Raw genomic sequence first — 21938 nt, 5'->3', positions numbered from 1 at the left:
CATCTCAAGTTTGCATATATATTTATATTTTATTATCAAGGTCTTCCCCATCTCAAGATTGCATACATATTTATACTTTATTTTTAAGGTTTATGGTATCAAATTTTTTATTAAATGCCACTTGGAATTTATTTTGATGTGTGGCACAAATCTTACTGAGAAATAAAGTATACAAAGAAAAGCTTGTAGGTAATATAAGTTCATAATTTGCAGAATAATAGTAAAGCAAATTCTCATGTTCTCAACATCCACTCTCATTTAAAAAGATTCTAATTTTTCCATATTTCTCAATTCTATGTCATTCCCTGCCTTTTATTTGAGAGTTGCACATGCATATGAGTTCCTAAACAGTACAAAGGATTTTTCTCTTTTGTCCCTTTATGTAAGTAGAATCACAGTGATTATCCTTTTGTGAAATAATATTTATTTTGTGTGTGGTACTGGTTTCTGAGTTTCATTTGTTCGTATGCATGCTATTGAATTACTTTTACTGTTATATAGTAGTCCATATTTTAAATGGGCCAAAATCTATCCATTCTATTGTTGCTGGATGTTGGAACTGTTTACAGCTCTTTGCTGTTAGGAATATCATTCACATGCATCTACTTTATGAGCTGGATGGCAATTAATGAAACTAAAGGTGTGAACTTGTCCAGCTGAGCTATGTTACAGCAGTTGACATCCCAATTAACAAGGAATGACAGTTTCTTCTGTTCCACATCTGAGTCAGCCTTTTCATAGTCACTCATAAATGTTCGCTCAACTGTGAGGTATGAGATGGTGTTTTGTTGCAATTTTAATTAGTATTTACTTTATAACAAATGAAATTGATCGCATTTTAAATGTTCATTGGACTTCCATGTTTCGCCTTCCATGCAATGCCTGTTAATGTGTTTTTGACATCTACTTTTTAAACATTTTTATTGGTGAAAGATCTTTACACTTGTTGCACATGTCACTTCCCACTCCCTGGCTTTTGTTTTACTCATTTTATGATGTCTTTTGATGAGCAGCAGTTGTCACTTGTAACATGGTCATATTTATCCATCTTTTGCTCACCCATTGTTTGGCTTTTTAAAGAAGTCCTTAATCCTCCAGACATCATAATAGCATTCTGTTATGTATGCTTCAGAAGTTTTCATGGTTTTTTGTCTTTCACACTTAATGTTTAATTTATTAATACCTTCAAATTAAGTTTCAATTTACCTTCACCTTATATTCATGCCTTGTCTCTGAAGAAAAACAGCTTCTTTTCCAGCAAAGCCTGTGGAGAGAAGATAGCACCCTACCCTCTCCCCACATCTCCCTTCACCAGAGCCCCATTCCTAGAGGCTGTCAGAGATACAAAAAATAAGAGAGAAAATGAGAGAGCAGGACAAGTGGACAGAGAAAGATGGAGCTGATGCTTTCCTTGTGTGGTGTGGAATCTCTCTCCAAGGAGGGAGCTTTTAAGTAAAGGCCTGAAGCCAGTGAAGGGATGAGCTATCTATCCCTGGAAGAGAAGCATGTTTCAGGGGAATCAGAGAAAAGGGAAATGCTCTGTGCCTGGAGAGTGCTTGGAGATTTCAAAGAATAGCCCAGGTAGCCATGTTATCTGAGCACCTGAGAGGAGAAGGGGGGAAATGAGGTTCATTTTGACAAATGTTCTTGCTCTTCACACTAGCTGCCTCCACCTCCAGGTAAAAAAAGGCTCACTTTTAAAGACTCACCTGAACCTCCCCTCCCCTATGAGACTGTCAGGGCTTCATGTGACAAATAAGCTACTGGGACAAATATTATTGAGAAATAATCTTTTTTAAAGCTAAGTGATAGTTTGACAGTTTGAATCTTAAGTCAGTGTCAGTTTGAGATAATTATTTCTTGACCTGTGTGAATGAATATTATTGTGGGAATCATACTAGTGATGAAGGCACTTGAGATAGTTGTTTTTACGTAGAATGTGTAGTTAGAGGTTTTATAGTTATCAGAACTTGTAGTTATGATGGGGATAGTTAGTAAAAGCAGGGTAACTAATGTGAAGGAAGAGAATAGGTTTATTACTTTTATTTGTAGTTGCACCAAATTTTTGGTTCCTAGGACCAACGGATTACTGCCATTCTCTAAAAGTTCGAAAAAGCCATGTTATTATACATGGGGGCATAGAATTAGCAGTTCTTGCATACTTTTTCAGTACATAAGAAGATATAAGCTTCTATTATTAGATTCACAATCTAATGTTTTTTTTCTTTTTAACTACATTTACAGTACAAGGGTCCTAGAATAATCTTTGGGTTCAGTGATAATAGTAATAAGGATAAAATGTTTAATGATATGAGGATATTCTTTCGTGTAAAGGAGGGTGAAATATTATTGATATGGTGAGTATATTTACCTCATTATGTTGTGATTAATATGTAAAGAGAATATAAGGCAGTAATTACTATATTTAGTCCTATGAAAACAATTGCATCATCAAAAAGTAGATATTACTACAAATAGTTCTCCAATCAGGTTAATTGTTGGGGGGAGAGCTAAGTTGGTTAGGCTTGCTAAGAGTCATCAGGTGGCTATTAGTGGAAGGAAGGTTTGTAGACCTCAGGGTAGAATTATTGTTCGACTGTGGGTTCGTTCATAGTTAGTTTGCTGGGCAGAAAAGTATGGATGAGGTGAGGCCATGAGCAATTATTAGGGCTGCGGTTCCCATATAGCTTCAAGGTGTTTGGATGAGGATGGCTACGATGACAAGTGCTATATGACTGACAGAGGAGTATGCAATTAACGATTTAAGATCTGTTTGGCGGAGGCAGATTGAGCTGGTCATAAGTATGCCCCATAGGGATAGTATAATAAAGGGATATGCTATAAATTTGGTAAGTGGATTTAGGAATGTTGTGATTCGTAGTATGCCATATCCTCCAAATTTTAGTAGGACTGCCGCAAGGACCATGGAGCCTGCAATGGGGGCTTCTACATGGGCTTTAGGCAATCAAAGGTGGAGGCTGTATAGTGGTATTTTTACTATGAAGGCTATTATACATGCTAGTCATCTGAAAACATTTGATCAGGAGTTGGATAAATGCTGTACTCAGTATTGGAGCACTAGAAAGTTTAGGGATCCAATTATATTTTGGAGATAAACTAATGTGACTAGTAGTGGAAGAGAGCCTACTAGTGTATAAAACAGGAAGTAGAGGCCGGTGTTCAGGCGCTCTGTTTGATTTCCCCATCGAGTAATAATAATGAGTGTTGAGACTAGTGTTGCTTCAAATAGAATATAAAAGAAAATTAGTTCTATAGCATAATTAGAAATAGTTGTAGCAGAATTAATATAGTAATATATAGTTTTTTGGGGGTTAGATTTTCTTTTGATAAGTGGTGTTGACTGGCTATTAGTATTAGGGGAAGAAGCCATATAGTTAGAATTAATAGTGGTGTTGACAGGGAATCAGAAAAAAATACTAATGAGAAGTTGAGGCTATTATCACTAAATTGATTTATAAGGAGAAGGTTTGTGAGGCTAATTAACAGGCTATGAGTTGTAGAATTCATTCAGATCATATTGCCTTTTGATAATCAGGTCAGGGGTATGAGTATTACTGTAGGAATAATATATTTTAGCATTGAAGTAGGTTAAGATTTTGAACATAATCAGTGCCATATGTATTTGATACTATTACTAGTAGTGATAATCCTAGTGCCGCTTCACAGGCTGCAAAAACTAGTAAAATAATAGACATCATGCTTGCTAGGGTGAAGTGTGAATTTAGGATCATTAGGGTGGCTATTACGAATAGGGATAATATTATTCCTTCTAGGCACAGGAGGGAGGACATGAGGTGGGATCGATATATTAATAATCTTGCAAGGGATACTATAAATGTAATTATAATATTTATATATACTAGAGACACTTGGTAATTATGAATTTAATCACAATCTAATGAGTCAAAATCATTTGTTTTATTTTAAACTAAATACCATATTTGGTTCATTCTAGTCCCTTTTGGGTTCATTCATAAGCTAGGCTTGCGGCTAATAGTCAAATTAAGAAAAGGGCTGTGGTAAGAATTGTACCTAGATTATTTCTTTATGAGGCTCATGGTAGTGGTAGAAGGAGTGCAATTTCTAGGTCAAAAAGAAGAAATGAGATGGCCACTAGGAAAAATTTTATAGAGGAGGGTAGGTGAACTGACCCTATGGGATCAAATCCACATTCATATGGGCTTGTTTTTTCTGGGTAGATGTTTAATTGAGGAAGTCAGAATGCAATAATAACAAGTAGTGAGGCTAGTGTAAAATTGGTTAGGAGAGCTAGTATTAGGTTTATTATTCTTTTTCAGGTTATACTGAAACTAACTGATTGGAAGTCAGCTGTACTAATTAATACTAAAAGAATATGAGCCTCATCAATAGATAGATACGTAGAGGAATAGTCATACTACGTCTACGAAATGTCAGTATCAGGCAGCAGCCTCGAAGCCGAAATGGTGGCTGGAAGTAAAGTGGAATTTTAATTGGCAGAAAAAGCAGGCAATTAAGAAAGTGGACCCAATAATAACATGAAGGCGTGGAAGCCTGTGGCTATGAAGAAAGTTGAGCCATAAACTCTGTCTGAGATAGTAAAAGGTATTTCACAGTATTCTGAGGCTTGTAGCAGTGTGAAATAGATGTCTAGTGCAATGGTAATAAATAGGGCTTGTAATATGTGGTTATGGTTTCCCTCGATAAGGCTATGATGGGCTCAAGTAATAGAGACTCCTGAGGCTAGTAAGATGGAGGTATTAAGTAGTGGGACTTCTAAGGGGTTAAGTGGGTGAGTGCCTGTTGGGGGCCAGCAACCGCCTAATTCGGGTGTTGGGGCAAGGCTTGAGTGATAGAATGCCCAGAAAAATCCAGTGAAAACTAAGACCTCGGAGATAATGAAAAGGATTATTCCATAGCAGAGACCTTTCTGGGCAGTTGGAGTGTGGTGTCCTTGGAAGGTGCTTTCGCGGATAATATCTCGTCATCATTGATACATTGTGAGTATATTTGCTGTTAGGCTGCGTGTTAGTAGGATTGTTGAGTTGAAGTGAAATCACATAATTAAACCAGAGGTTATTAGGAGGGCTGATAGAGCTCCTGATAGGGGTCAGGGACTTGGATTTACTATATGGTAGGCGTGGGTTTGGTGTGTCATTATGTGTTGTCCTGTAGGTAAAGGCTGAATGGGACGGTAAATACATAGGCTTGAATCATAGGTATTGCAAACTCAAGAATTGTAAGTAGTACTAGAATAATAAATGCAATGAGGGCTATTATGGTACTGATATTTATTAGTGCAAGTGTGGCTCCTCCCATCAGGTGAATTAGCAAATGTCCTGCAGTAATATTGGCTGTTAGTCATACGGCTAAGGCAATTGGTTGAATAAAAGGCTAATAGTCTCAATAATGACCAGTATAGGAATCAGTGGGGTTGGTGTTCCTTGTGGAAGACAGTGGGCGAATGATGCTTTAGTTTTGTTGCGGAAGCCCGTAACTGCAGCTCCTGCTCATAGGGGACTAGGCATACCCAGGTTGATTGATAGTTGTGTGGTTGGTGGAAATGAGTGGGGTAATAGACCTAGGAGATTTGTTGACCCAATAAATAAAATTAAAGACATAAGTATTAATGTCCATGTTTGTCCTTTGGCATTATGGATTCCTATTATTTGTTTTGATACAAGTTGAAGTACTCACTGTTGGAGAGAACTAAGACGATTATTTACTAGACGATTTGATGTTGGAAACAGTAGGCTAGGGAATATTACGATGAGGGTAGCAAGCGGAAGGCCTAGGATTATTGGGGTAATAAAAGAGGCAAATAAATTTTCGTTCATTTTGTTTCTCAAGGGGTGTTTTGTTTTTGTATTTTGGTTGATGTGGGTTCTGGGTTAAAATGGAAACTGTGTTTTGAAATTTTTAACTGAAAAATAATAAAGAGGACTAGAAATGTTGATGTAATTATTATAAGTCATGCTGCTGTATCTAGTTGTGGCTTATCATTAAGGAGAGTATTGTGCTCTCAGTCTCCAGCTTAAAAGGCTAGTGCTATTTTAGCTTCTTAATGATTTTATAGTATTCATGGGGATCATTTTTCAAAATATTTTAGTGGGACTAGTTCAAGAACAATGGGCATGAAGCTGTGATTTGATCCAAAGATTTCTGTCTGTAGTACAGACCTGGTCGAGTTGACATAAGAGTTGTTTGGATTAGGCGGCCTGGGATTGCGTCTGTTTTTAGTCCTAAAGAAGGTACGGATCAAGAGTGTAGTACATCTTCAGAAGAAACTAATACTCGAATTGCTATTTCTATTGGTATAACAACTCGGTTATCTACTTCTAGTAGTCGTAGTTCTCCTGGTTTTAATTCTGAAGTTGGAATCATATAGGAATCGAAGCTTCAGTCTTCATAGTCTGTATATTCATAGCTTCAATATCATTGATGTCCTATAGTTTTTACTGTGAGAGATGGGTTGTTAATTTTGTCTATCATATATAAGATTCGCAAAGATGTGAGGGCAATTAAAATTAGGATAATGGCTGGTAAAATAGTTCAGACTGTCTCTACCTCTTGGGCATGTGTAGTACTGGTGTGAGTTAGTTTTGTCGTTAGCATTAATGAGATGATGTAGAGTACTAGCAGGCTGATTAGAAAGACAATTATTAGTGTATGATCATGAAAATATAATAGTTTTTCTATGATAGGTGATGTTGCATCTTGGAAGCCTAGTTGTATGGGGTAAGCCATATGAGGTATACGGGGTTTTCACCTGTATCTTAACCTTGACAAAGTTATATAATGTTTTACTAACACCTCATCAGTTGGGAAAGACATAGCGGCTATGATGTTGGCTTGAAACCAGCTATGGGGGGTTCGATTCCTTCCTTTCTTATTTTAAGTTGACGTATGTAGGTTCTTCAAATGTATGGTATGGTGGAGCGCACCCGTTTAGTCACTCTAAGTTTGTTGTTGTCAGTTCTACAGTTAGGACTTCTCGTTTACATGCAAACGCTTCTCAGATAATAAAGATTATTAGTATGACTGCTGTTAAAGAGATAAATGAGACTATAGATGAGATGGTATTTCACATTGTATATACATCTGGGTAGTCAGAATAGCGTCGTGGTATACCAGACAACCCTAGGAAATGCCGTGGGAAAAAGGTTATATTTACACCTGCAAATATAATTATGAAATGGATTTTGGCTCATGTATCATTAAGGGTATACCCTGAGAATAGTGGAAATCAGTGAACAAATCCCCCTATAATAGCAAATACAGCCCTTGTTGATAATACATAGTGGAAATGTGCAACTACATAGTATGTGTTGTGGAGAACAATATCGAGAGAAGAATTGGCAAGAACAATTTCAGTTAAGCGTCCAACTGTAAAAAGGAAAATAAAGCCTAGAGCTCATACTATAGCAGGTGATCATTTAATGTTGCCTCTGTGAAATGTTGCTAATCAACTAAAGACTTTCACTCCAATTGGGATGGCAATAATTATGGTAGCTGATGTGAAATAGCCTCGTGTGTCAACGTCTATTCCAACTGTGAGCATGTGGTGGGCTCATACGATAAACCCTAGAAATCCAATTGATATTATAGCCCAGACTATTCCCATGTACCCAAATGGTTCCTTTTTTCCTGAATAATAGGTTACGATGTGAGAGATTATACCAAACCCGGGTAAAATAAGAATATATACTTCAGGGTGTCCAAAGAATCAGAATAAGTGTTGATACAGAATAGGGTCTCCGCCTCCTGCCGGGTCAAAGAAAGTTGTATTTAAATTTCGGTCTGTTAGTAGTATTGTAATTCTGGCTGCTAGTACAGGGAGTGAGAGAAGCAGTAATACGGCAGTAATTAATACAGATCACAGGAATAGGGGCGTTTGATATTGTGATATAGCAGGGGGTTTTATATTGATGATTGTTGTAATAAAATTAATGGCCCCTAGGATTGAAGAGACACCTGCCAGGTGTAGAGAAAAAAATAGTTAGATCCACTGAAGCCCCTGAATGGGCTAGATTACCAGCTAGAGGTGGGTATACAGTTCAGCCTGTTCCTGCACCGGCTTCAACTATAGATGATGCTAGAAATATTAAAAAAAAAAAAAAAAAAAAAGAGGGAGGGAGGAGTCACAAGCTTATATTATTTATCTGAGGAAATGCTATATCTGGGGCACCAATTATTAGGGGAACTTGTCAGTTGCCAAATCCTCCAATTATAATTGGCATTGCTATAAAGAAAATTATTATGAATGCACGTGCGGTTACAACTACATTATAAATTTGGTCGTCTCCAAGCAGGGCTCCAGGTTGACCCAGTTCAGCACGAATCAATAGGCTTGGGGCTGTTCCTACGATGCCTGCCCAGGCACCAAATATTAAATACAGGGTGCCAATGTCTTTATGATTAGTTGAAAATAATCAGCGGTTGATGAATGTAGGTAAAACGGCTGAGCGAAGCACTAGAGTGTAAATCTAAAGACAGGTTTATACTCCTCTGTTTACCAAGCCCTGTGATGAAACTACATGCTGAATTGCAAATTCAAAGAAGCAGCTTCAATTCTGCCGGGGTTTCTCCCGCCTTTCTTTCCTCAAGGCGGGAGAAGTAGATTGAAGCCAGTTGACTAGGGTGTTTAGCTGTTAACTAAATTTTCCTGGGGGTGGAGCCCGCCAATCTAGTGAGGATTTAGCTTAATTAAAGTGGTTGATTTGCATTCAATTGATGGAAGATATGGTCTTTCAATCCTTATCAGGAGTTAAGTATATTATACTTGCTTAGGGCTTTGAAGGCTCTTGGTCTAGGTTAACCTAAACTCCTCTTCTAGTACTGATAGAATTGGTGAGAGTGGTAGTAGTACAGTAGATAGCACAACTATTGCAGGTAGGAGGGTTATTTGTTTTGTAGTAGAAAATTGTCATTTTATTTTTATGTTATTTGTGGAGGGGAATACTGTTAGTGTGGTGGAATATGTAAGTCGTATATAGAAATATAGGTTTAGTAGTGCTGTAATTGCTATGAGGGTGGGTAAGATGAGGCTATTATTTTTTGTTATTTCTTGGATAATTATTCATTTTGGCATAAATCCTGATAGTGGGGGAAGTCCTCCTATTGATAAGAGGGTGACGAGGATTAGGACGGTTATTATGGGTATTTTAATTTGTATATGTGATAATGATAGAGTAGTGGTAGTTGAATTGGCTATAAATAGTGTAAACACGGTGGAAGTTATAATAATGTAAATGATCAGATTTAGTAATGTTATAGTGGGATATTATGATTAGACTACTGTTATTCAGCCTATGTGGGCGATTGATGAGTAAGCTATGAATTTTCATAGTTGGGTTTGGTTTAGTCCTCCTCAGCCTCCGATCATAATTGACAGGATGGAAATGGTTAAGATTATGTTTAGATTAATGGATGGAAAGATTTGGTAGAATACAGATATGGGTGCTAGTTTTTGTCATGTAAGCAGAATTAGGCCTGATGACAAGGGGATGCCTTGTGTTACTTCTGGGACTCACAAGTGGAATGGGGCTATTCCTAATTTTATGGTGAGGGTTATTGTTATGAGTATAGATGCTACTGGGTTAAATAGTTTTATTATAGTTCATTGACCTGAAAATATTAGGTTGATAACAATGGCTATTATTAGTAGTATTGAGGCTGTTGATTGGGTTAAAAAATATTTGGTTGATGCTTCTGTAGCTCATGGGTTATACTGTTTTATTATAATAGGAATGATAGTGAGTATATTTATTTCAAATCCAATTCAAACAAGTAGTCAATGGGAGCTGATTATAACAATGATAGTTCCTAGTATTATCATTGATAAGATAAGAATAAAGATGATTGGGTTTATTAGTACAGGAAGGATATAAATCAACATTTTTGGGATATGGGCCCGATAGCTTAATTAGCTGACCTTACTATTAGAATTTGGTGTAATTGGGAGCACGAAGAGTTTTGGATTCTTAGGAGTAGGTTCAATTCCTATAGTTCTAAAAATAAGAGAGCTTAAACCTCTATTATTTACTCTATCAAAGTAAATCTTTTGTCAGACATATTTCTTATGTTTGTGGGAGGATGCTTGATAGGAAAATCGATAGTGATACGTGTCATATGCATAGGGCTAGTGTTAGAGGTAAAAAAATTTTCATAATAGATGCATTAGCTGGTCATAGTGAAATCGAGGATAAGATGCTCGGATTCATAGGAAAGAGATTGTTAGTAGTAGAGATTTAATAGTAAAATTGATTGTGTAAAGTTCTGGTAGAATTGGATTATGAAATGCCCCTAGGAATAGAATTGTTGTGAAGATATTTATTATAATAATGTTTGCATATTCTGCCATGAAAAATAGGGTGAATGGTCCCCCTGCATATTCTACGTTAAAGCCTGAGACTAGTTCTGATTCACCTTCGGTGAGGTCAAATGGGGCTCGATTTGTTTCTGCTAGTGTTGAGATGAATCATATCATTGCTAAGGGTCATGCAGGAAAAATGAGTCACACTTGTTCTTGTGTAATAATTAGAGTGGAAAGTGTGAAGGACCCATTTATTAGGAGAACAGATAATAGGATAATTGCTAGTGTTACTTTATATGAAATTGTTTGTGCTACTGCTCGTAGGGCTCCAGTTAGTGCATATTTAGAATTGGAGGCCCAGCCTGATCAAATGATAGAATATACAGCTAAGCTTGATATTGCTAGTATAAATAGAACTCCTAGGTTTATGTTGATGAGAGGATATGGCATGGGTAGGGGGATTCATATAGTTAAGGCTAGGCTTAGGGCTAAAATAAATATTGAAATTGAGGATGTGGCGGGTCGTAGTGGTTCTTTAATAAAAAGTTTAATAGCATCTGCAATAGGTTGGAGTAGGCTGTAGGGGCCTACAACGTTCAGGCCTTTCCAAAATTGCATATATCCCAGGACTTTCCGTTCTACTAGTGTGAGGAATGCTATGGCTAGGAGAATAGGAATAATTAGTATTAAAATATTAATTATAAACATTTTGTTTAGGAGAGGATTTGAATCTCTGATTATAAAGTTTTAAGTTTTACGCAATTACCTGGCTCTGCCACCTTAACAAAACCCTTTTCTAGGGTGAAGTTTGTTTGTGAAATTAATTAAGATAAGATCATTAATTGACTTAAGGCGCTTGTTTGAAGCTGGCCTTATTTCTCTGGCCCTTTCGTACTGGGAGAAATACATAATAGATAGAAACCGACCTGGATTACTCCGGTCTGAGCTCAGATCACGTAGGACTTTACTCGTTGAACAAACGAACCTTTGATAGCGCCTGCACCATCAGGATGTGCTGATCCAACATCGAGGTCGTAAACCCTATTGTCGATATGGACTCTTGAATAGGATTGCGGTGTTATTCCTAGGGTAACTTGTTCCGTTGATCAATTTTTTGGATCAATAAGCGATTGCGTGATTTGACTTGTCGGTCTAGTCTTTAAAATCGCTCAGAGGACTTTTTGTTCTCCGAGGTCACCCCAACCAAAGTTGTTAGCCCATAAAGAGTGTTGTTTTTTGCTTAGTAATTAAGTTTGCTTCTTTGGGCTAAGTAGTTAAAGCCCCATAGGGTCTTCTCGTCTTACTGGCATATTCCCGCCTCTTCACGGCAAAGTCAATTTCACTGATTGGAAGTAAGAGACAGTAAAACCCTCGCGTGGCCACTCATACAAGTCCTTATTTAGAGAACAAGTGATTATGCTACCTTTGCACGGGCAGGATACAGCGGCCGTTTAACGGTTGTCACTGGGCGGGCAGTGCCTCCAATACTAGTTATGCTGGAGGTGATGTTTTTGGTAAACAGGTGGGGTTTAGTGTTTTCCGAGTTCCTTTTACTTCTTTTATCTTTCCTTAAGTGCATTCCTGTGCTGGATTAACAGTGTGACTAATAAGCTATTTATAGCTAGGCTATTCTTATTTTGCTGTTAATAGTCAGAGTATTATCAGGCACTGACTTAAACTCAGGCAGGGAGAAGGTACTTCTTGTTACTCATATTAACATTATTGCTTCTATTTTTAATAGATTAGTCCAGTATTAGGCTAGGAGTTGATTATTTATTATTGAAATTAATGTAATTTTACTGTTGAGCTTTAATGCTTTCTTAATTGGTGGCTGCTTTTAGGCCCACTATGGTGTTGTCAAGTTGTACTCTCTAGTTAAGGTTGTATCCATTTCTAAAAGGCTGTACCTTTTGAGACTAACTTTTAAAAATACAGTATAATTTGCTCACATTTTCGGTATTTTTAAAGCTAAACTAATATTCAATTTCTGGACAACCAGCTATCACCAGGCTCATTAGGTGTATCACCTCTACTTGTAAATCTTCTCACTATTTTGCCACATAGATGAGTTGGTTCTTGGTAAATTGTTCATAAGTAGCTCGTCTGGTTTTGGGGTACTTAGCTGAAATTCATTTTGTTAAGCTTTTACCAGTTAACTCATTATGCAAAAGGTACAAGTGATAATCTTTGCCTTTTTGTACTTTAATTTTTTTCTTTCATCGTTCCCTTGTGGTACTTTCTCTATAGCGCCATATTTAAAATTTCTATCTCCTATAATTTTAATAATAGGTAAATGTTTTATTTATAGTATTTTGGTAATTTAGTGTAAATGAATTTGTGGGCTAGAATTGGTTCAAGATATTCATGACGTGTGAAATCTTCTAGGTGCTTTGTTTAAGCTATATCTTGATTTATCCAAGCACACTTTCCAGTAGGCTTATCTTGTTACGACTTGTCTCCTCGCATATAATTAATACATATAAATAAGTTTAAGTGTATTGTGCCTATTTGAGGAGGGTGATGGGTGCTGTGTGCGTGCTTAATGGCCTAGTTCAACTAAGCACTCTATTCTTAGTTTACTGCTAAATCCTCCTTTGGTTATTAATTTCATAATAACTTTCATATTGGATTTTCTTAAGTTAGAAAATGTAGCCCATTTCTTCCCATTCCATAGGTTATACCTTGACCTAATGTTTTTATGCATTTTAATTGTGCTTACTTTTGTTCGTTTTTAGGGTTTGCTGAAGATGGTGGTATATAGACTGTATTAGCAAGGAATGGTGAGGTTTATCAGGATTTATCGATTATAGAAGAGGCTCCTTAGGAGGGTATAACGCATCGCCAAGTTCTTTGAGTTTTAAACTATTGCTGGTAGTACTCTGGCGAATAGTTTTGTTTATGCAACTATTTGTGTTTAGGGCTAAGCATAGTGGGGTATCTAATCCCAGTTTGAGTCTTAGCTATCGTGTTTCAGCAGCTATAGAGTTACTTTCATTATTTATTTTTGTTGCAATTATGGCTTTTTACAGCTTAATTGGAATTTAACTTTATTTGATGTGGTGCTTTAACACACTTTACGCCGTGTGCCTATTAACTTGGGTTAATCGTATGACCGCGGTGGCTGGCACGAAATTTACCAACCCTAATTAATATGGCTTAGTCAAACTTTCGTTTATGGCTTAATTTTTATCACTGCTGTCTCCCGTGGGGGTGTGGCTAAGCAAGGTGTCGTGAGCTACAGGCGTGTGCTTGATACCAGCTCCTCTTAGTCTTATTAACTCGGAAGGCATTTTCACTGGGGTGCGGATGCTTGCATGTGTAAGCCTATTAAGAGTTAATAGGAAGGCTGGGACCAAACCTGTGTGTTTATGGAGTTGATACACTCATCTAGGCATTTTCAGTGCCTTGCTTTGTTGTTTAAGCTACATTAACTATGCATAATTGAGGGAGGACGCCGGAGCTTAAATATTTACCTCATCCTGGAGTGTTAATCTGAGTATTGGAAATGTGATAAATTTAAAATATTATCTAGGGAGAAGTGTGTTAAAAACAGTGGTAACTATATAAGGGGGGGGGGGAAGAATGGAGGGGGTGAAAGAGAATTATAAAATTGAGTCGTGAAATAATAATTATGTCCTGTGACCATTGACTGTGATGCCCGTGCCTACCATTATGGGGATGCTCAAGATGCAGTTAAGTCCAGTTACAATTCATGCTCTGTGTCAGGGCCTTAGACGGCCATAGCCGAGTCCAAGCATTCCCCCCAAAATTAAAAATATCAAATGTATGACACCACAGTTATGTGTGAGCATGGGCTGATTAGTCATTAGTCCATCGAGATGTCTTATTTAAGAGGAAAGAGTGGCCGATTTTAGGTGAGGTGGCCCTGAAGAAAGAACCAGATGTCTGATAAAGTTCATTAAATAGCTACCCCCACAGTATATGGGCCCGGAGCGAGAAGAGAGATCCTTGCTAAGCGGGTTGTTGGTTTCACGCAGCATGGTGATCAAGCTCGTGATCTAGGGGACGGGATATGCATGTTAACAAGGACGGATTTGACTTAGTGTACTATGTATGATCAATAAGTACATGTACTATGTACTATTAATAACAGTATATACATGCTTATAAGCATGGGGCATATAATATAATGTACTATTATACATAATATGTCCTAATACATTAATTCTATGTACTATAAGTGCATGAAGTCATATTATGTGTATTGCTATGTAGTTTGTGTAGTTAATAGCATATAAATATAAAAGTATATAAATATATATATAAAAATATATAAGTATATAAATATAAAAAGTATAAATATGGCTGTTGTGTGTGAAGATGTATTAAATTGTTAAAGGTTTTTAGGAATTTAATACTGATAAAGTTTTTTATTTTTGTGGAGCTATATTAATAATGGTATCAGGGAATAGTTTAAATAGAACTTCAGCTTTGGGTGTTGATAGTGGGGCTATGGCTTCTTCCTTGAGTCTTAGGGAAGTTGGTTGTTCTCCTTTTCTGGTTTACAAGACCAGTATATTCAGTATACTACAAAGACTTGTCTTCACTTTAGGAGATTATTTTCGATTGTGCTAGTAACTGGTGTAAGTACTAGAATAATGAGAAAATATAAGATAGATGCTAGTTGTCCAATGATAATGAAGGGGTATTCAACTGGTTGTCCTCTGATTCATGTAAGTGTTAGTAGGTCTGTTACTAAAATTCAGAACAGGCATTGACTAAATGGTTGGAATATCATGCTATGTTGTTTGGATATATGGAGGAGGGGTATAAGAATTAGGACTAAGATAGATGAGACTAGGGCTAGGACTCCTAGTTTATTGGGAATTGATCATAGAATTGCATATGCAAAGAGGAAATATCATTTGGGCTAAATATGAGGGGGTGTATTGAGTGGGTTTTCTGGAGTATAGTTATCTGGATCTCCGAGCAAGTCTGGTGTGAATAATACTAACAGTATTAAGAAGAGAATTAAAAGTAGGACACCTAGAAAATCTTTGATGGTATAGTAAGGATGGAATGGGATTTTGTCTGCATCTGATGGAATTCCTGTTGGGTTATTGGACCCTGTCTCATGGAGGAAGAGTAAGTGGACTATAGCAAGTGCTGCGATGATAAATGGGAGAATAAAGTGGAACGCGAAAAATCGGGTTAGGGTTGCTTTATCTACTAAAAAACCTCCTCAAATTCATTCAAATAAGTTTGTGCCGATATATGGAATTGCTGAGAGAGTAAGGTCCCCCTGAGCAATATAACCTGTCTCCCCTCCTACCCCATAGGGAGAAGGTCATTGCCTTACTCTCCGCCCTCCCCCTCACCCCCAGGAGATGTGCCTCATCCAATCAGCAAATGACCGGCAAGACCCCTATCCTGCTCCCTGCACCCCGGGTATAAAATTGGACTAAGGACCCCTGTTCAACGACGGTTCTCTCTTGAGCTGGCCCGCAGCTCCAATGGTGTCTCCCACTCTAATAAACTTTATTTCCCTCTCACTCTGTCTCAGTCAGGAAATTCTTTTCCAACTGGCACCCAGACCATGACAATTTTCCTTACTGTTGTTACAAAATACTGATTAAATTTTCCTATGTAAAATAGGAATGTCTGATTTACCTAAAGGGATGACTGTAACTGACACAGGAAACCCCAAGAGGATATTAGTGGATTTCTCAGAAGAAAACTACATGCCAGGAGACAGTTAAATGAAATATTCAGAAGGCAGAGCAATAAAAATTGCCAACCAGGGAAACTCTATTCACCAAACTAATCCTTCAAATATGATGGGAAAATAAAGGCTTAAACAAAAGCTGAGGGAGTTCTTTGCCACCAGACCTGCCTTGCAAACAATGCTGGAGAAGTTCAAGCAGAATGAAAAAGATGCAAAGTAACACATGAACACACACAAGAGTATATAACACACTAGGTAAGGTAAAAATACATAGTCAGATTTAGTTAATTCCAATTACTTAGAACAACGGTACATTAGCAACTTCAAGTATAAAAGTTTAAGGAAAAGATGATTAAAAGTAACTACAGCTAAAATACCTTATTAACAAATGAACAGCATAAAAGAGAGAACTGTGACATCAGAACATTACAGAGGAAGAGTTAAATAGTGGAGCAACTTTATTGGCTAATAAAGAGAGGCTGCAATCAGCACAAGACAAACTGTTTTAGGTATAAAATTTTAATGTAAGCTTCATGATAACCAGAGTAAAAGTCTACAGTAGAGATATAGAAAGGGGAAACAATACCATGATGAAAAGCCACCAATTTACAAAAGTAGGCAGAAACAAAGGGAAAAGGAATCAATGGAGACAAAAAACAACCAGAAAGCAATCACTAAGATGGCAGGAGTCAGTTCTTACATATCAATATCCAGTCTAAATGCAAATAGAGTGGGTTCACCAATAAAATGACGTAGATTATTTAAAAAAAAAAACAAAAAACTATATGCTATCTACAAGAAACTCACTTCAGCTTTAGGGATCCAAAGGTTCAAAGTGAGGGAATAGATAAAGGTATTTCACAGGAATAAAAACAGAAAGAAAGAGGGCATAGCAATTCTTATATCAGACAAATAGACTTTAAGAAAAAACAATAACAAACATTAAAGGAGGCCATTATATGACAAAGGAGTTAATACACCAAAAAGTATACATACATGTACACGTGCACACACACACACATATACATATGCAAATATATAAAACAACATTGGACCACCTAAGTATTTTAAGCAAATAATAACAGATCTATATGGAAAAAAATACAGACAACATTACAAAAATGTAAGGGTTTTCAACATCTCACTCTTAGCAATGGATAGATCATCCAAACAGAAAATCAAGAATGACATGTTGCAATTAAACCAAACTTTAGACCAAATTGAATTAAGAGACATATATAGAACATTCCATCCAACGAAACCAGAAGACACATTTTCTCAGGTCTACATAAAGCATCCTCCATGGATAGATGTGATAGATAAGACATAAGCAAGTCTAAGCAGATGTCCTTGTTGCAGATGTTGTTGTAAGTCACTCAGGTGTGTCTGGCTCTTTGCGACCCCGTGGACTGTAGCCCACCAGGATCCTCTGTCCACGAGATTTCCCAGGCAAGAATCCTGTAGTGGGTTGTCATTTCCTTCTCCAGCGGATCTTCCTCACCTGTTGCAGGAAGGGGGACCCCTTCCAGGGCCTGAAAGTGGGCTCTTGTCTAGCACTCGGAACTGAATTGTCCGAGGAGACACATGTGGTGACGAAGGAAGAGATTATATTGGGAAAGGGCACCCGGGCGGAGAGCAGGCGGTGAGGGAACCCAGGAGAACTGCTCTCCTGCGTGGCTCTCAGTCTCGGTTTTATGGTGATGGGATTCGTTTCCGGGTTGTCTTTAGCCAATCATCTGACTCAGAGTCCTTCCTGGCGGTGCACGCATTGCTCAGCCAAGATGGATGTCAGAGAGGAGGATTCTGGGAGGTGGTGGGACACGTGGTGTCTCCTTTTGACCTTTCCTGAACTCTTCCGGTTGGTGGTGGCTTATTAGTTCTGTGTTCCTTACCAGGACCTCCTGTCGTAAAACAACACTTGCAAATGGTTACTATGGTGCCTGGCCAGGGTGGGTGGTTTCAGTCAGTGTGCTTCCCCGAACAGACCCAGGGATCAAACCTGAATCTCTTGCATTGGCAGGTGGATTTTTTACTCTCTGAGCCACCACAGAAGCCCCCTAAGAAGTATATATTACAAATATTAAAAATAATTTTATTCCTTTAAAGACAGTGAAGTCCTTGCTTAAAAATTATGCACAACCTAAAAGTTTAGAGCTATGTTTTATTTAGCAGGAATTTTTAGGACTTCAAGACAGGGAGGCAGCACCTCAAGAAAACCTAAGGGAAGTGCTGTGAGGTGAGAGAGGAGCCAGGTTATTTAGAAGTTTTGCAACAAACGACAAGTAGCCAGAACATCAAAGATTATTGTTAATTAAAAGAAAACCAGATATCTCAGGTGAATGAATTTAGCATTTTTCTATGTATGGGAAGATACAAGAGTCTGGGCTCACTGAAATCATTCCTTTGATATGCACCTCAGCTGTTTGGGGTCAGAATTCTGTGTTTTTGTTCTGGAAGGAATAGCAGTCTTTTTATTTATTTATTGACTTGGTTGTGCCAGGACTTATCTGTGGCACATGGGATGTTTTAGTTGTGGCAAGTGGGATCTAATTCCCTAACCAGGGATGGAACCTGGGCCCCCTGCACTGGGGGCACAGTCTTAGTCTTGAAGTAGGATCTTATTTCCCCTTCTAGGAAATGAACCACCATGAAGGATTTTAGCACTTTTCTAGAGATGAGGAGACACTAGAGTTGGCCTTATAAACTGGATTCCTGAAAATATCTCTCTGAAGACTTGTTCCACCTGTTTTTCCCACAGCACATAGGGCTTCATTTCTGCTCTCCACCCTGATCTCCTTTCAGGGGGTATTGAAAATCAGCAGTTACAGCAGCACATTATTTAACCCTTGTAGAGGTAAATGGCAAGTGACCATTGCAAGTGCCAATTTGTGGTTGACACCTAACAGTGCGTTTTAATGCATCTCTTTTACTTTTTCAATATTTTCTCTACTAGTTCCACGTGATATCTATGCCAACTACAAATTGGCACTTGTGAAGAGCATTTGCCAGAGGCTGAACTACAACAGGGGAGAAGGAAGTGGCAACCCACTCCAGTATTCTTGCCTAGAGAAATCCTTGGACAGAGCAGCCTGGCGGGCTGCTGTCCATGGGGTCGCACAGAGTCGAACACGACTGAAGCGACTTATTATGCCTGCACGCATTGGAGAAAGAAATGGCAAGCAACTCCGCTATTCTTGTCTGGAGAAGCACAGGGACAGAGGAGCCTGGTGGGCTGCCGTCTCTGGGGTCGCACAGAGTCAGAAACGACTGAAGCGACTTAGCAGCAGCAGCAGAACTACAACAGGGAATTTGCCAGCTGCCTCAGCGGAGATTGAACACTGTGCTGCTGAAGTGGACGGCCTTCGACATCTGCTGAGGGAAATTTAGGGTGGAGAACAAAGCACTCTGAGCTCCAGGGAAACTGGTGGAACAGGTCTTTTAGAGAGTCAGATATTTTCAGGAACTGATTTCTTGATTTAATTCTTACATTTCTTCATATCTAGAAAATCACTAAATCCCTTCATCGTGACATCAACTCCTCGTGACCAGCAGAAAACCTTATGCAAAATAAGTGCTTGATTGCACTGAACTCCCCTTCACCAAAGTCTTATATGGTGATCTTCCCCCACTGCCTCTTTGGAGCAGTCTCTCAGAGGTATCTGAGGTACTGTCTCCTGGGCTGCAGTCCTCATTTTGCCCCAAATAAAATTTAGCTTGGCAACAATCACATTGTGCATGTCTCCTTTATTTTTTCAATGATATCACTTCTCTTTCCCATTTAATTGCTTTCCTTTATTTCTTTGCATTGTTCAGTTAAGATTCTCTTATCTCTCCTTTCTATTCTTTGGAACTCTGCATTCAGATGGGCATATCTTTCCTTTTCTCCATTGCCTTTCACTTCAGGTCTTTTCTCAGTTCTTTGTAGGATCTCCACTGACAGTTCTTTTTGGGGGGAAGAATTTTGGTCTCTGTTTCCTGTAAAATTTTAATAACATCCATCTGTAGTTCTTCACACACTCTATCAGACCTAAATGTGTTAAATTAACTTATTTGCTCTAATGTATAAACACAAGGGATTTTATTACAACATGCATAAACACTTGTGACAATGTAGCTCTGTGACTGAGTTCCACTCCAATTTCTATGGTTTCTCACTAGCCAATCTTCTAGTGTTCAGTGTTGTAGCACCAAAAGATGCCAGGACTGTGGCACAAATGCTTTTCTCCCTTCAGGACCATTGGTCATGATCCACACCAAGCTCCCTCAAAAAGCAATAGGTGAGCTGTAAAGTTGGATTCATTTATTCAGCTCCATTACAAGCTAAGTTATCATTTTCTTTCTTTTTTCTTATTCTTCTTGGTTTTTTTTTCTCTTTTTCATACATTTTTAAATTTTTTTTAATAATTTTTTTATATTATCTGTAGAGGAAGATGACTGTTGGTATCCTTCTTGGTGTGTGACATGTGTGTCTGTTTCCCTTCTTTCCAATTCAGGGGTTAAAAACGCACTGTAACTTAAGACCACGTGTATTCCAATGTCTTAGCTGCAGCTGCACGATGACACCTCCTTCCCTCAGAAGGTGCTTCTCCGAGAAAGGGCCTGGGCCCTGCCCCTCGGGCCTTTGATGGCTTTCCCACAGCCCCACCCCCGCACGCGCAAGCTCCTCAGTGGCTGAGGCGACCGAGGGAGTGCTCACTCCAACCCCCGATATCACAACACCAACACTTTTCTTGGGGAATTCCCCTTGATGAATCCCCATGCACACTTCCCATCTGGCCCTGGACCAAAGGGCTCAGGATGCAAATGATTCGGGGGGGTTGGCCTTCCAGATTGCCTGCTAGAGAGTCCCTGCAGGGCTTCCAAGTTCAGCACACACATGCGGGCTGAGGAGGAATTCCGTGGGCTCACCCTTCAGATCCTAACACACTTGGGGAAACATAGGTCTGCCCACCTACCCTCTCCCCTTGAGGGGTCTCCCGACCCCAGACCCCTGGCTGAGGACAACCTATCCCCGGACAACAATAAACCCTTGCCTCTACTTTGCCCTCCACTGAGGTCCACTCCAATTCCTATGCTTTCCCACTAGCCACTCTTCTAGCGTTCAGGGTCCTAGCACCGAAAGATGCCGCGAGTGTGGCACATATGCTTTTCTCCCTTCAGGGCCGTTGGTTATGGTCCAAAGCGAGCTCCTCCAGAAAGCCATAGTCTCGCTGAAACTTTGGATTCATTTCTTCAGCTCTTTTACAATCTTAGTTATCTTTCTCTGTCTTTCTTCTTCTTCTTCTTTTGGCATTTTCATCAATATTTAATTTTTTTTCTTGTATGTTCTATTCATTTTTTTTTTTTTTTTGCTTGTTCTCATTCTCTTTTTCTACTTTAATAACACTACTTGACTTCTAGAGTGATCTTTCCAAATCAAGGATTAAAACACACTATAACTTAGGGTATAAACAGATTTCCCTCCTGGAGGAGGGTGACTGTTGGTATCCTTCCTGGTGTGTGACATGATTGTTTGCCTTCTCTCCCATGCTGGACGTTATGCTTGCCTTCCAGCACTTCGGTTGTTACACAGTTCATGGGTCTCCCATAGCTGACGTGTTGATTCCGTTAATCCTCGCTCGGAAAAGACCGCGCTGACCCCGCTTTCTTCCTCAGCCTAATGCACCCCTACCACCTCAAGCAGCCGCATCCCATCCCAGGACACTACCGCTTTGTGCTTTATGACCCAGGTGCTCACAACCTTGCTGTCCTTTTGCCTCCTTCCCATGGCACAGAGAAGCCATATTAGGCAGTATTTGTCTCTCTTTTATACGGATTTCCCCAGCATCAGGCGACCTTCTCATTTCCTCTGCCACGCCACTGCAATCACCATTCTTCTCCTTCTTCTCTGTCATCTCCTTCTCCTTCTTCACTTTCTTCTTCTTCTCCGTCTCCTTC

General features: G+C 38.8%; 1 long non-coding RNA gene across 2 annotated transcripts in view; it reads left to right on the top strand.

Annotated features, from left to right (window-relative positions):
• Positions 1-21938, top strand: part of LOC136170984 (uncharacterized) — a 473556-nt gene that overhangs the window by 54666 nt on the left and 396952 nt on the right. Inside the window, exon 1 of one of the 2 annotated variants that reach the window (XR_010663726.1) lies at positions 9293-9358. The exons of the other annotated variant lie outside the window; for it this stretch is intronic. This is a non-coding gene — a long non-coding RNA (uncharacterized lncRNA). Of the gene's footprint in view, positions 1-9292; positions 9359-21938 lie in introns of those variants that run through there. 2 annotated transcript variants of the gene reach the window in all.

The sequence above is a fragment of the Muntiacus reevesi genome, chromosome 6 (genome assembly GCF_963930625.1).
Source record: "Muntiacus reevesi chromosome 6, mMunRee1.1, whole genome shotgun sequence".
Lineage (NCBI taxonomy): Eukaryota > Metazoa > Chordata > Mammalia > Artiodactyla > Cervidae > Muntiacus > Muntiacus reevesi.
The sequence above is the reverse complement of the archived record's forward strand: the minus strand, read 5'-3'. Positions and strand labels throughout refer to the sequence as shown.